Source organism: Dipodomys merriami, unplaced genomic scaffold (assembly GCF_024711535.1).
Source record: "Dipodomys merriami isolate MVZ:Mamm:240054 unplaced genomic scaffold, mDipMer1.0.p SCAF_847, whole genome shotgun sequence".
NCBI classification, from domain to species: Eukaryota; Metazoa; Chordata; class Mammalia; order Rodentia; family Heteromyidae; genus Dipodomys; species Dipodomys merriami.
The window spans coordinates 142,501-157,500 of record NW_027206454.1 but is presented as its reverse complement, the minus strand read 5'-3'; positions in this window follow the sequence as shown (position 1 = coordinate 157,500).

Sequence of the window (15,000 nt, the reverse complement as noted above, 5' to 3'; positions counted from 1 at the left end):
CGCGCAACGCCTGGGACACCGAGCCGGCCGACCAGCGGACCGGAAACCCCCACCGCGGCAGCGGCGGGCCCCCCCAAAAGAGGCCCGAGAGGGAAAAGGCAGCTCGCACACGCCTCAAAGACCCCGCGAGCGCCCGCGGAGCCACCCGCGCCAGCAGGGCCCCACCGCACCCATCCACACCGCCGGGCACGGCACCCATCATCGACCGCCTCTTTTTCGGCCGCGTGAGCAAGGGCCCACACACACCGGGATCCTCGGCTCCGGAGGGCCAGAACCCCCCCGAGCGGCACACCACCACGGGCACGGCGGCCCCGGAACACCGCGGGGCCCGGCGCCCGGCACGGCGCCGTCGTCGCCAACGGGCGGCGGCCCACACAGACGCTCGGGAACAGCGTCGCCAGGGGCCGGAGGGGGAGGGGGACGGGACCCCCCAAAAACCCCACGGCACCCCAAGCACGAGGCCGGGAAGCCACACACCACACGCCCTCGCATCGCGACCCAGCACAGGCTCCAGGCTCCGCCACTCGACACACCGCGCGCGAGGCAGGGGCGGGGACGGATCGGGAACGTCCTCCACTCACCACACCAGACGACGGCCCGGGAGAGGCCCCGCGGGACCCTCCCCCAGCTCGGAGGGGGGAGGCGCGGGCACGCAGTTACCAACGCGGGCAGCCACTAACGCTCAAAAGCGGGACAGGGAGCGGCAGGGCCGCGGGAGCCCATCGGGGGCGGGCCCCCGCCAACCCGGCAGCGAACGCCGCCTCCCGAACGAGGATCGCTAGAGAACCTCTCCTCACTCTGAGGGTGGCCCGCACCCAACCCCGACGGGAACCCCGCCGGGACCAGCACACATCAAAGGCGTCCATCCTTCCCACCACGGGTGGCAGGGAGGGGTGGGGCGGGGGGGGTCTGCGGCAGCAGCAACACCAACCCTGGTCGGTCGGCCTTGCCGTGCGGGGCCAGAGCAAGGTCGCGCACACGGGCGGGAAAGCCCGCACAGGCCCGGCTCGCCTCCCACTGCAACATCTCAGGTCCCCCGGTGCAACAAGAGCCAGGTGACACGGCAGGGAAGACAAGCCAGGACCAGGGCCGGCAGCTCATGCGGGGAAGCCACCCGCCCGGTGCAAGAAGGGAAGAGCGCTCCTCCTCTGGGGAACCGCCTCGACCCCCCCCCCAGCAGAGACGTCAATCTCTGCGATAACTTTTTTCTCACTCGCACAAGCCCCACAAACCCAAGGACGGCCGGGACACACCACGGGCAGCAGGCTGGCACAAGGCAACGGACAACGCCGGGATCGGGAACGACACCACCACTCAGCCTCAGGCACCTGAGAGAACCGACCGGGAGCGTTCCGGGAGCACCGCAAGAGGGCAGAGCGCGAGGCGCGGCTTTTCACACCACACAGCACGGGCAAGCACGGAGCACCGACCCTCCCTCTCCGCGGAGAGAGCCGACCCCCGTGCCGATAACGAGTCACGGGAAGAGAGGAGCAAGATCAGGGGCGCCCCCCCTCCTCCAGCGTGTACAAGTCCCCGACCTCACGGCGAGGGCAGGGAGAGCGCAGCCGGACCCGGTTGCCGCACCCCTGCCTCCCCGCACACCACCGGCGCCGGCACGGTGGGACGGTGAGGGCAGGGGCCCACGGGCAGAACGAGAAGAGCGGTCCCATTCGCCATGAATGTCCGTCCCTCGCCTGGCGCAGCTTAGGCCCGGGCCCGAAGGAGATCGCAACGTCACCACATCAATCACACCGAGGGGGCGGAGAAGACAGCCACACGGCACTCGGGAGGCGGTGGGGCCCAGGAAGCTCGGCTCCCGAGAGGGCCAACAGCCTGGGATAAAAGCGTAGCCAGGACAGACAACCTTTCGTGAGTAACGAGCGAGGTAAAAGGAAAAAAAAAAAAAAAAAAAAAAAAAAACTTAAAAAAATAAAAAAATAAAAAAAAATACCACTGGCTTCAGCGTCCCTGGCGCTCGGGATTACCAGGACACCTCCGCCGGGCACAGAGCCGAAAGAAGCTAGAGAGGAAAAAAAGAAAAAGAAAAAGAACCACGGACAGCGCTCGGGAGTAGCGCAGGTCAGCGGCCGACCAGGCCCGCCATCGGGAAGCGGCAGGTCGGGGGAGTTGGAGCTAGGGGCGATAGGAAAAAAAAAAAAAAAAAAAAAAAAAGCCACGGAGGTCGGACGAGCACGACGGCAGGACGGGGATGCCGCACACGCACAGGCAAGGCAAGGCAGGACTCGCCCCCCGCCTTTTCCTCCTCAAGCCGGCCACGGCGAGGGAAGCACACCGCGCGGGCCTACCTATGCACCCCAGGCAACCAACCACTCTCCTCCTCGGCGTGCCGAGGCAAGGGCCAGAATCCGGCACCGGGAGCGGGGGAGAGATCAAGGACGACGGGACTCACTCAGCCACCAACCAACCACCACCACCACCACCACCACCACCACCACCACCACCACACCCACGAGCCACCACAGGGGCAAGGCCTGCTCAGGGCAGCGGGAGCCCGGGGTGCGGGGGGAAGGGCAGGGGGACCCGGACCGGGAAGAGACGGGAAAGGCCCGGCACACAGCATCCGAGAGAGCCCCAAAAGACCCGCTGACAGCCACCGGGACACAGCATGCCAGCACCCTCCTGCAGGTACAAAATCCTCACGTCACCACGCCAAAACCAGCTGGTCACGCAGGGGCGACAACTCGCTGGCGACAGGGACCTCTCGGAAACCACATCGGGGACACCTGTCCCCAACACGTCCCCAACAGAGCCAGACACGGAACTCTCAGGGACAGCTGGTCGACCACATAGGGCGAAGACAGACGAAGAGAGAGGGCGGGAGCGGGGTCAGGGGACGCACCCGCCCCACTACCCCGGGTGCGCACGGGCTCACGGCACGAGCGGCACGGGGAGCCTTCCCCCGGCAGACGCGAGGCACCCACTCCGAGAGGCACCCAGCCACCACACCCACACCGCGCGGGGTCGGTGGTGAGCGCCCTGCCGCCAGCACGCACACACGCGGGACTCCCGGGCTCGGGTCCCCGACTCCCGAGGTGCTCCCTCCGCCTCGACTTTTCCCCTACGCAGGGCCCACCGGGCAAGTCCCCGCCATCGCGCACACCGCAGACGGTAGGTAGGTAGGTCCCGGCCCCGAGGCTCGCCTCGGCCGTGCCCACGGCTCCTCGCGCCGGAGAAGTCTGTCCTCCGGCCTCCGGGGCCGTGGAGAAGGCCGTGGAGGAAGGCCACACGGGGCCGGCGACCCAGGCCCTCGCGCCCGGCACGCGCCAAGCGCTCACTCGGAGGTGACTCCGACGACCATCCTATGTCGGGGAGGGGCGGGGTGTAGGTCCCGGCCCCGAGGCTCGCCTCGGCCGTGCCCACGGCTCCTCCCGCCGCAGAGGTCTGGCCTCTGGCCTCCGGGGCCCGTGGAGGAGGCCGTGGAGGGAGGCCACACGGGGCCGGCGACCCAGGCCCTCGCGCCCGGCACGCGCCAAGCGCTCACTCGGAGGTGACTCCGACGACCATCCTATGTCGGGGAGGGGGGGGGTGTAGGTCCCGGCCCCGAGGCTCGCCTCGGCCGTGCCCACGGCTCCTCCCGCCGCAGAGGTCTGTCCTCCGGCCTCCGGGGCCGTGGAGGGAGACCACACGGGGCCGGCGACCCAGGCCCTCGCGCCCGGCACGCGCCAAGCGCTCACTCGGAGGTGACTCCGGGGAGGGGGGGTGGTCCGAGTCCGGGCCGGGACCGGCCCCACCACCTAGCGGCTCACCCGGGGACCCTTTCCCCCGACTCCCGAGACGTCCCTCGTACTCTCCTTCTTTCGCCCTCAAAGACCAGAGTCCAGGGAGGGGAGGAGGACAAGGCGTCGGGCCCAGACAGAACTACGGGAGGGGAGGAGGACAAGGCGTCGGGCCCAGACAGAACTACTGGTCGACCCGACCAAGCCGCCACCCCCGGCACAGACCGGGCACGGAAGAGAGAGCGGCGACTCACGGCCCCACCCCGCGCTCGCCTGCGGGCGCAAAGTCCGACAGAACAGCCGCCCCGGCGCCACAGCGACACCACGGCGACAGTCGCGCCCGGCACCCGGTAGAGGCCGGGCCTCCGCCCGGCTCGCTGCCGCCAGACCTCCTCCTTCACTCGCTCGCTCGGCTGAGAACGAGGGGACTGTCATATCAAGGCGGACGCCAGGGGGAGCACGACAACCGCCTTCCAACGACCGACTCCACCGAGCCGCCGTACCCCGGATCGGCGCGCGCCGGCCGGCTCTGAGCTCCGGAGACACAGAACACGGAAACGAATCGCCTCACTCCCCACCGCCACGCACCGAGAGGCACAACCTAGGTCAGGACCTGCAGCCGGGTCCTCTCTGCGACCTCACGAACGACACCAGAGCCACCAGAGACCTAGACCGAGATCGAGCCGCCGCCGCCGCCGCCGCCGCCAGCGACCAAAGTGAAACCAGGAACCAGGACGGGAGTCGCCCGAACGGAGCGGCCCGAACCCGAGAACCGGGAAGTCGGGATCGGTCCCAAGCAGGAAGGGGCGGCAAAGACGGCAGGCCTGCACCACGAGAGAAAACGAACCGGCCACCCGCACGACCTCCGCCGCCCGTGGCAAGACCCCCACCCCCACCCAACATGGCCAGAAAAGGGCAAGTGAGCGCTCGTCCCACCGTCTGCCCGCCCGTCTTTTTTTTTTTTTTTTTGGGGGGGGGGGTGTTTGTACGTTTTGTTTTCTTTTTCCCCCAGATGGAAACCAGAAAGAAACAACAACAACAACAACAACAACAACAACAACAACAAAAAACTCCCAAAGATGGGTCGGCTCCAGCAAGAGACGAGCCCTCGGGAGGCACCCCGCTCACTTGTGAAAGTCCGCCGCCCGCCCGCCCCACAACACGCTCCCTCCCCCCGCCCCCACCCGCCCCCCCCCCCTTCACAGGCAGGGAAAGGGCAGGGGGAAGGCCAGAGAGAGGTTTCTTCTAACACAGAGAGGGTAGGTACACGTCACGCACACAGGTCTGGAAAACCACGGTGACAGCGCCATGGGAAGCGTGAGTCCACTCACCCATCACTAAATGACAGGAAAGCCAAACGAGAGCCGCTGGCTGGGCAGAAAAGGCCTTTGACAAAATTCAACATTCATTCATGCTAAAAGCTCTGGAGAAAATAGGAATAGAAGGAACATTTCTAAAAACAATAAAAGCCATTTATGACAGACCAATAGCCAATATTATACTTAATGGGGAAAAGCTACAACCAATTCTCCTAAAATCAGGAACAAGGCAAGGATGCCCACTGTCTCCACTCCTCTTCAATATAGTCCTAGAACCCTTAGCCAGGGCAATAAGGCAAGAAAAAGACATTAAAGGGATCCGCATAGGGAAAGAAAAAGTTAAACTATCCCTTTTTGCAGACGACATGATACTATACCTCCACGATCCCTAAAAGTCCATCCCGAATCTCTTAGAAATCATAACTCTCTTCGTCAAAATAGCAGGATACAAAATAAACCCACAAAAATCAGTTGCCTTCCTATACACTGATAATGTACAGGAAGAGAGGGAAATAAAGGGAGCAACCCCATTCACAATAACCTCCCGAAAAATAAAATATTTAGGAATTAACCTAACCAAAGATGTAAAAGAACTATTTAATGAGAACTATAAAAAGTTAAAGAAAGAAATTGCAGAAGACACTAGGAAATGGAAAGACCTCCCATGCTCCTGGATAGGCCGACTTAATATAGTAAAGATGGTAATACTTCCAAAACTAATATACAAATTCAACGCAATTCCTATTAAAATCCCAATGACGTACATCACTGAAATACAGAAAACAGTCCAAAAATTCATATGGAACAACAAAAGACCTAGAATAGCCAAAACAATTCTAGGGGATAAAGACAATATGGGAGGGCTATCCATGCCGAACTTCAAACTCTACTACAGAGCTATAATAACAAAGACAGCATGGTACTGGCACAAAAACAGACCCGAAGACCAATGGAACAGAATAGAAGATCCAGAAATAAATCCACAGGCCTACAGCCAGCTGATATTCGACAAAGGAGCCAAAGACATACAATGGAAGAAACACAGCCTCTTCAACCGCTGGTACTGGGAAAACTGGGCAGCCACATGCAGAAAACTAAAAGTGGACCCCAGCCTATCACCATGCACCAACATCAACTCAAAATGGATTAAAGACCTTAACATTAAACCTGAATCTCTGAAACTACTGCAGGACAGAGTAGGAGAGACACTTGAACTAATAGGCACAGGAAGGAACTTCCTGAACAGAGTCCCAGGGTCACAACAAATTGGAGAGAGACTCGACAAATGGGACTACCTTAAAATAAAAAAAAAAAAAAACAAAAACAAAAACAAAAAAACAGCTAGCCTTTTCTAATAGGCTCTGCCACTCTCTCTGGAGCAGGATTCGGGGCATGAGGCGATGAATCTGAACCCGACACACAGGTGTTGGAGGGTAGAGGCATCTTCACTCACATGCCTGTGGTGGAGGACCTGGACCCGAGTGTGGCGGTGCACAGTGGGTGTGGGTGTGTGTGTCTGTGACTCTGTGTGTGTGTGTCTGTGACTCTGTGTGTGTGTGTGTGTGTGTGTGTGTGTGTGTGTGTGTGTGTGTGTGCGCGCGGGGCTGGGGGGAGGGCAGGTAGGGAACCCTAGGAGGAAAGACAGGGAGAGACAGACGAGGGGCCCCGGCCCAAACAGAGTGGGGGGGTCAGAGGGGCGATCCTATCTCCCGGGGGGGGGGGGGTGAAGCATGGTTAGAACCCACAGGCCCGGCGGGCGTACTTCTCTTTGGAGTTCGCACTGGGAACATATGCGGGCAGAAGCGCCCCAGCACACACATCGCATCGCAGACGGGTAGAGAGGCAGAGCCAGGGGGTCAGGCATGGTAAACACTCTATTCCGTCAACACACACACACACACACACACACACACACACACACACACACACACACACACACACACACACCCCTTAGGGTGTGTGTACAATATCCACAAGGTAAAAGTTTATTCATCCATTCCCCAAAGAAGAAGAAGAAGATTATGTCAGTTACAGGGAAGTAGATGGATGGACTGATGGACTAGGAGCGGCGGGGGGGGGGGGGGGGGCAGAGGGGGGGGGTGCCGGCGGCGGCGGAGAAGAACCTAGAACAGGTGATGCCAGGGGAAGACAGACCGGTGGAGAGACAGACAGACCGACCAACCAACGGCACCTGTTTTCTCTCCTACGTGGACGCTAGACCTAAACTATAACTGGACATGGTAAGCTACACAGCACTCCGGGCAAACAGAGTGTGTGTGTGTCCCCGTGTGTGTGACACACATACTGTCCTTTTGTCAGAAGGTGTAACTTCTCTGAGCATTTAAGATATTGCAGAGAAGACACAAGACGTAATATCCGTAAGTGGCACGACTGTGAACGTATTATAACAACCGGACGTGTGAGGACCAAAGCTGGAATTAGGAGGACAGAAATGTACCTGTCCTCACGCTTTGGGTCATGATCACAAGTACATTTGGTTTAGGATCTTTCAAAACACATCGATGTATCCTTCTGGACACGATGGTCTAGGACCACACTAGTCAATAGCCACTTCAAAGCCAGATCCGCGGTTGGATACGTTTCAATTGGCTTATATTGCATCCTCCAATATTTTTCTCTTCTTTTTATTCTACCTTCTCACTAAAGATCCAGTGGTATAAAGCTACTTTTATTCTCTTAATATTCCATAACTGAAGTGATCTGCTTTGTTTTGCAGCTTTCTCAGCTTAATTCACTGAGGCCTATTTAGTCACACATGATGAGAGGTCCAGAAACATCTTTGGGGCCACGGATGGCTTTTGTAAAGTCCATTTGGGGAAATAGCAAATATAATCTACCATGTCCTAAAATGTAACAGATTATCTCTATGGGGCCGATAGAAATATCCAGATGTGCCCTGTCAACAGCCAGTTATTTTAATTTACTTAAGGGAAATCAAGTGAATAAAAGTCTATATAGTTCAAGAAATTGTATTCTGATACCTATATAAAAAGTTTACCTGAGTGGGTGAGGACATTTGCATGAAATTTCACCTAGGGCAGCACTTGATATTTATAACTCTCCCTAAACTATTGCATTGCCTGTTTTCCATTTTCTTGGCACTCCTTTAGAAATGTTCCCGTCTCAATCTTTCACCCACTGCAGCCGTGGGACCCTTTTTCATAATACGGACGTAAAGACATTTGTGGTACCGTATATAAATTACAACCGTAGGGGCTGGGAAGGTGGCTCAGTGGTAGAGTGCTTGCCTTGCATGCCTGAGGCCCTGGGTTCGATTCCTCAGCACCACATTAAGCAAAAAGAAAAAAGCCGGAAGTGGCGCTGTGGCTCAAGTGGTAGAGCGCTAGCCTTGAGCTGAAGAGCTGAGGGACAGCGCCCAGGCACAGAGTTCAGGCCCCACGACCGGATCCAAAAAAAAAAAAAAAAAAAAAAATTACAACCGTAAATAAACTGGTACAGTTTGCTCGTAAGACATAATATCCAAACGAATTCCGTGTCCAGAAAATAACGAAAAAAAACACCCCCTGCGGGCCCCCCTCTCCCTCCGCTCGGCCCTCCCTTCAAGAACATTTCCTTGTTTGCTGTTGTTTCGTTTTGTTTCGTTGTAAATAAATAAAGCCGCAGAAGAGAGCCGGCGATACCTCATCGCTACTCTCGCGAGAGTCTCTCGGACTCTCGCGAGAGTCGCCAGCCCCCGCCATCAGCACCGAATCATTCCCTGTCACTCCACACGGTGTCCAGTAGGTGGCACCCCAAAACAAGGAAAAAGAACGTCAGGCCCAAGATCGATCAAGACACTTAGGAAGGTCTTGTGAGGAAGGAACACCTCCCCCTACACACACACACACACACACACACACACACACACACACACACACACACACACACACACACACACACACACACACACACACACACACACACACACACACACACACACACACACACACACACACACACACACACCCCAGCACATCCCCGCCCACACAGGTCATGAATGGCAAACCCCTATGGCACAGAGAGACAGACAGACAAAACACATGGGGTGTGGAGAGAGACCGGAAATCAAAAACAAAAACAAAAACAAAAAACATTTTCCTGGCTTGACCTATGAATGGGCCTGGGCTGGCATTCTGTCCTCTGGGCCCTACAGTCAATCCATGGCAGTCGCTCCTCTCTCCTCATCACTGTAATCCTATCTGATATTTGCCAGAGCCGAACGTGCAGTGGGGACACTTTGGTTCATCGATCTAAACTAGGGCCCGGGGCGGAGGGGGTGGTGGTGGTGGAGGGGAAGCCTAGGAAGTCTGTTGCTATAGTTGGTGGCGGCGGCGGTGGTGGTGGCGGCAGTGCAAAGTGTGTGTGGGGGGAGGGGGGGAGGTAGATCACATGCTGCCATACGTGCCTGTGCCTGTGTGGTAGGAAACAGCAGCAAAGATCAAGGGGTGCAGGGTGTGTGTGTGCACGCCCCAGTCAGTCCTGGGGCTTGAACTCAGAGCCTGAGTGCTGTCCCTTGGCTCTTGTGCTCAAGACTGGCACTCTGGGGCTGGGAAGGTGGCTCAGTGGTAGAGCGCTTGCCTTGCATGCGTGAGGCCCTGGATTCGATTCCTCAGCACCACATAAGCAGAAAAAAAGCCGGAAGTGGCATTGTGGCTCAAGTGGTAGAATGCTAGCCTTAACCTGAAGAGATGAGGGACAGCGCCCAGGCCCAGAGTTCAGGCCCCACGACCGGACCCCCCCGCCCCCGCGCCAAAAAAAAAAAAAAAGAGACTGGCAGTCTGCCATTTGAGCCAAAACTCCACTTCTGGCCTTTGGGTTGCTTAATTGAAGACATGAGGCTCACCAAAGTGCAATGCCTATATACCTCTGATCATATAACAAGAAGTCTTCCCCTTTCTTTGTGTTTGTTATCATCGATGTTATTTTGTTTTCTCTTCTCCCCCCCCCCCATTGTTTCTTCCTTCATCTATTTCCGGGAGGGGCAAGAAATGGAGGGACCCAGGATGAAGAAGTGCAACAGTGGCACTCACTAGACACTATGTTGACACACAACCTGTGGGTGGGGAACAAACAGAACTTGAGGGAGGGAAAACCTGTGAGAGAGCCAGGGAAGGGGTGACATTGTCCAAAAAAAAAAAAAAGTACTCTTTTTTAGGGGGTGGGGGGAGATGGGAGGGCAGGAATGGAAACAAAGGAGGAGGCAACAATGCTTGATAAGAAATGTACTCATTTCCTTGCTCGTGTCATTGTAACCACTCTGTAAGTATTTTCACAATTAACACAACTCATTAGCCGGGCGCCGGTGGCTCGCGCCTGTAATCCTAGCTACTCAGAAGGCTGAGAGCTGAGGATCACGGTTCAAAGCCAGCCCGGGCAGGATAGCGCCCAAGCCCAGAGTTCAAGCCCAACGACAAAAAAAAAAAAAAAAAAAAAAAAAAACTTATTAATTAAAAAAAAAATGTACTCTTCCTACCTCACTTATGTAATGTAATCTTTCCTATCCTTTTTTTTTTTTTTTTTTTTTTTTTTTTTTTTTTTTTTGTCAGTGGTGGGTCTTAAACTCTGGGCCTGGGCACTGTCCCTAAACTCTTCAGCTCAAAGCGAGTGCTCTACCGCTTGAGCCACAACGCCACTTCCGATTTTCTAGTGCCTCATTGGAGATAAGAGTCTGGTGACTTTCCTGCCCTGCCTGGCTTTGAACCGTGATCCTCAGCTCTCAGCCTCCTGAGCAGCTAGGATTACAGACGCGAGCCACCGGTGTGGGCTGGCATACTGTAACCGTTCTGTATGTCACCATTTCCCTAACAATTTGTAAAAAATCAAAGGAGAGAGGGAGGGTGAGATAACAACCCCTCACGCCTGAGAAGTGAAACCCAACGGGCTTCTAACCGATCTGAGATTCTTTGAAGGTTTTTGCGATGTTAATCACAATCACAAACACAGACGGACAGTTTCTCCAGTCACTCCTTAAGAGGAACGGGGAACAGGGACAGGGAGAAGAGAGGCAGATCCTGGCCTGACCTAGGCGGGAAGATGGAGGGGAGACAAGACTCCTGAACTCCTTTTTCCCCTCACTCTCCTCCGTCCAGAGGGTGGGAGCGTAGGGGTCGGCCACGGGGACATCCCACGGTCACAGTCATGCCTCCCGGAGGGGCAGAGGGCAGAGCACAGGCAAGCATGCCAGCTTCCCCGCCCGCCCCTCCCATTCTGTCCCTGGCGGGCTTGGGCGGGAGGCATACTAGTGGCAGCGGGCGGGTGGAAGTAGTCTGACAACTCCAGCTTGCAGGAAGTCAGTGGCTGCTGGTGGTAGGCAGGGAGGGTCCCAGCAGAAAAAGACCAGAGAGAGAGCGCGCGCACAGACTTTTCCTGCCCAAGGGCAAAAGAGGCCACTTTTGTAAAGATGGGGAGGGGGAGGGGAGGCTGATTCACTCCCCCCCACCCCACCCCGCGCGCTAATGAAGTTACAGGAGCTGAGGGCTGGCCGCCCCACCCCCCACCCCGCCGGGGTGTTTCGCAGAGGACGCAGGGCGGGTCGGGGGTGGGGGTGGGGTGGGCTGGTTTAAGCCTGGAGCCCCAGTCAACTCAGGAACTTCAGGCAACGTTCCTTTGTCTTGTAAATGTCGTCATGGCAACGACTTAAGCGCCCTGGCGGAGGGGGGGAGGGTGGGTGGGGAGGGAGGAGAAAGAAGAAGAAACAAACACGCCCACCCCAGCAGGCCTGCCTGAGTTGAGGCCTTGAATTTCAACCTCAGTAGGGCCACTAAACTAATAAAAATCGTTGTAAGAAACTGTTGACGGAGGACCCTCGGGATAGGATGATTAGGCTGTGTACCCGTGAGGCGAGGTGGCCGTGTGTTCCAGCTTCGTGCCAAGAGGTTGCCTTATCTCGGCCTATCTTCCTTCCCAGAATTGAACACAGAGGCAAGCAGGATAATTTCCAGGGGGAAATGAGGCCTGGGAAAGCACCACCAGGAATTCAGAGACAAGACAGCCGGACAGCTTCCTAATGAATGGCTCCACACATCCTATTTTCTTCACTTTTCAGTCCCTCATAAACGAACAGTTATTAGGAAAGAAAACTAATAGGTGGGGGTGGGTGGTGGAAGGGAAAAGAGCAGCTCCCTTCCTCTGAGCTTTTGCACAAACAATGAGTATACTGCGGGAACGGAGCCAAGAGTTTCCTCAAAGAAAGGAGGAAACTTACACCGGGGAGGGAAGTAAATTTTAAAAAGAAACAGAGCATGGGTCAAAGCACCCCCCCCTCCCCCCCATGCATGCATGGGAAACCAACAGAATCATCTCTTAAACCCTACTACAGGCTCAAGGTAGAGAGTTTACTTTGTTTCTTTTTCCTCTGTGTGTTTTCAAGGTTTCACTTTCATTTCTGGGCACATAACCATTGGGCCTTGCCTCGGTGGGTGTTTCTCCCCCTAAAAGTATCTATCCTGTCTTTTGGGTCTTACTGTGTGTGAGTGTGTGAGTGTGTGAGTGAGTGAGTGAGTGAGTGAGTGAGTGAGTGAGTGAGTGAGTGAGTGAGTGAGGCAGCCAGGCAGCCAGGCAGCCAGGCAGCCAGGCAGCCAGGCAGCCAGCCAAGCAGCCAGCCAAGCAGCCAGCCAGGCAGTCAGTCCAGAGATCTAATGTCTCCCCTATTTTAAACGTACCTTTTGCATATGTGAGAGAAAACACACGAAACTGGTTTTCTATAGGAACATATATGTGAATACATTCACCATGGAGTGAAAAGATAGAGTCGCTTCCAAATGATATGTACAGCAGAACACCAACACATCGAGATGACTTCTGCAAGAAGCCAAGGCCCACTTTTGAAATCCCATAATGAGGAAGCCTCAGTCAGTGGCCTGGTTTGAGTCCAGGCCTCCACTTAAAAACGACCTTTACTTTGTGTTTTTATTTTTCCCTGTTTTCTTTTCCTTTCTATGACCTCTCCCCCCAACGCCCCAACCCCTTCCCTCCATAGGTCTCTCTTTCTCCTTTTCTTTCTCTGTAGTTTGAGCCCGAGAGTTACTTAATTCTCGAACTTCTGGGTTTTCCTTAGATCTGGTAACCTGTTGGACATAAAAATTTGGGAAAGCCTCAAAACAGTCACCCCCACCCCACGAAAAATAATCATGCTTGTCGCCAAAAGCTGTTAAATGAGAAAACAGTGGTCAAGTGAAGCCAATGAAGGCTGTAATAGCAACCATGTTTCTAGACTACTGTACCAAGTTTTTTTTTAAATATATATTTTTTAAATATATTTTTATTGTGAAAATACTGTACAGAGGGGTTACAATTACATGGGTAAGATAATGAGCACATTTCTTATAAGCATTGTAGCCTCCTGCTTTTTTTCCCCTTCCCATCCCTTCGTATCCTCCCCCCCCCCCCGCCGTCCCCCCACCAAAGTTGTAAAGTTCGTTTTTCGACATAACGACTTGTATATCTCATTGTTTCAATGGGTCCTCCTGTAACCCTGTTTTAACAATTTGTTTTTTCCCTTCCCCTCCACATATATCAACACCAGGATTTTTTTTTTTTATTAAGCAAAACAACTCAGTTATTCAGCTGTGAGTATGTCCATACAAACAAGATGCAGGAGCCTTCCATGCTGGACTGGCCAAAAAAGGGGGGAGAGCTAGGAAGGTGGCTTAGTGGTAGAGTGCTCGCTCCCCTTGCAAGCATGAGGCCCTGGGTTCGATTCCTCAGCACTATATAAACAGAAAAGGGGAGCAGTGGCACCCTGTGGCTCAAGTGGCAGAACAGTAGTGAGCCTTCAGATGAAGAGCAGAGAGACAGCACCCAGACCCAGAGTCCAAGCCTCACACCCGACGACAAAAAAACTGAAAATAATAAATATATATATGTTTGTATCACACTACATATAAGCATAGATAGATATATATGTATGTATGTGTATAAATATATGTGTATATGTATGTATATGCATGTGTGTGTCTGTGTGTGTGTGTCTGGAGAGAGAGAGAGAGAGAGAGAGAGAGAGAGAGAGAGAGAGAGAGAGAGAGAGAGAGAGAGAGAGAGAGAGAAAGCCAGAAGTGGTGATGTGGTTCAAATGATACAGTGCTAGACGTGAGCAAAAGAAGTTGAGTGTGATTCCTAGAAATGTTGTTTGATGATACTTTTTGTCCTATTCATGACAGATAAAACTTTCACTAACTTATGTTATGTGTTAGTATAATTACTTCATTTGATGAAATAGCTAATATATATTTTTTACCTTTCTGAGAATATAATTTTAATGAAATAAACTGTAAAATTATTCATATGTGAAAAAAAGAAGAAGTTGAGTGACAGTGCTGAGGCCCTGACTTCAAGTCTCAGTATTGCCCACCCACCCAAAAAAATAAAGAAAAAGGAGAGAGAGGGGGGTGGGGAGAAGAAAGAGAGAAAGTAAAAAAAGGAAGGAAGGAAGGAAGGAAGGAAGGAAGGAAGGAAGGAAGGAAGGAAGGAAGGAAGGAAGGAATGGTCAATGACCTGTTTTTCTTACCTGTAGAGAAATGCCCCAAACATCTAGAAATTCAGGTTGGGGCAAAGATAAAACAGCTATCTGTACATAACTCAGCTGCCACATCTCCCCCCCCCCCCCCCGCCTGTCTAACCCTGAAAACACCCATGAAGTCAAGGAGCTGTGTAGGTCTCTCTCCCTTCAAGAGCACCCACACTGTATTAGAGTATGTCCTTGTCTGTCTGTGTGTCTGTGTGTCTGTCTGTCTGTCTGTCTGTCTGTCTGTCTGTGCCTTTTTTGGGGGTCTGGTTGTCTCTGCTTGCCTGCTTGCTTACTTACTCCATAAAAACTCCACCAGAGTGACTCCTCCAGAAATTCTTATTCAATGATCGAAATCAAGGGTCCTAAGGGAAGAGTCCCTACATGGAAGGGTAAAAAGTCACTAACCCTCACCTGTGTT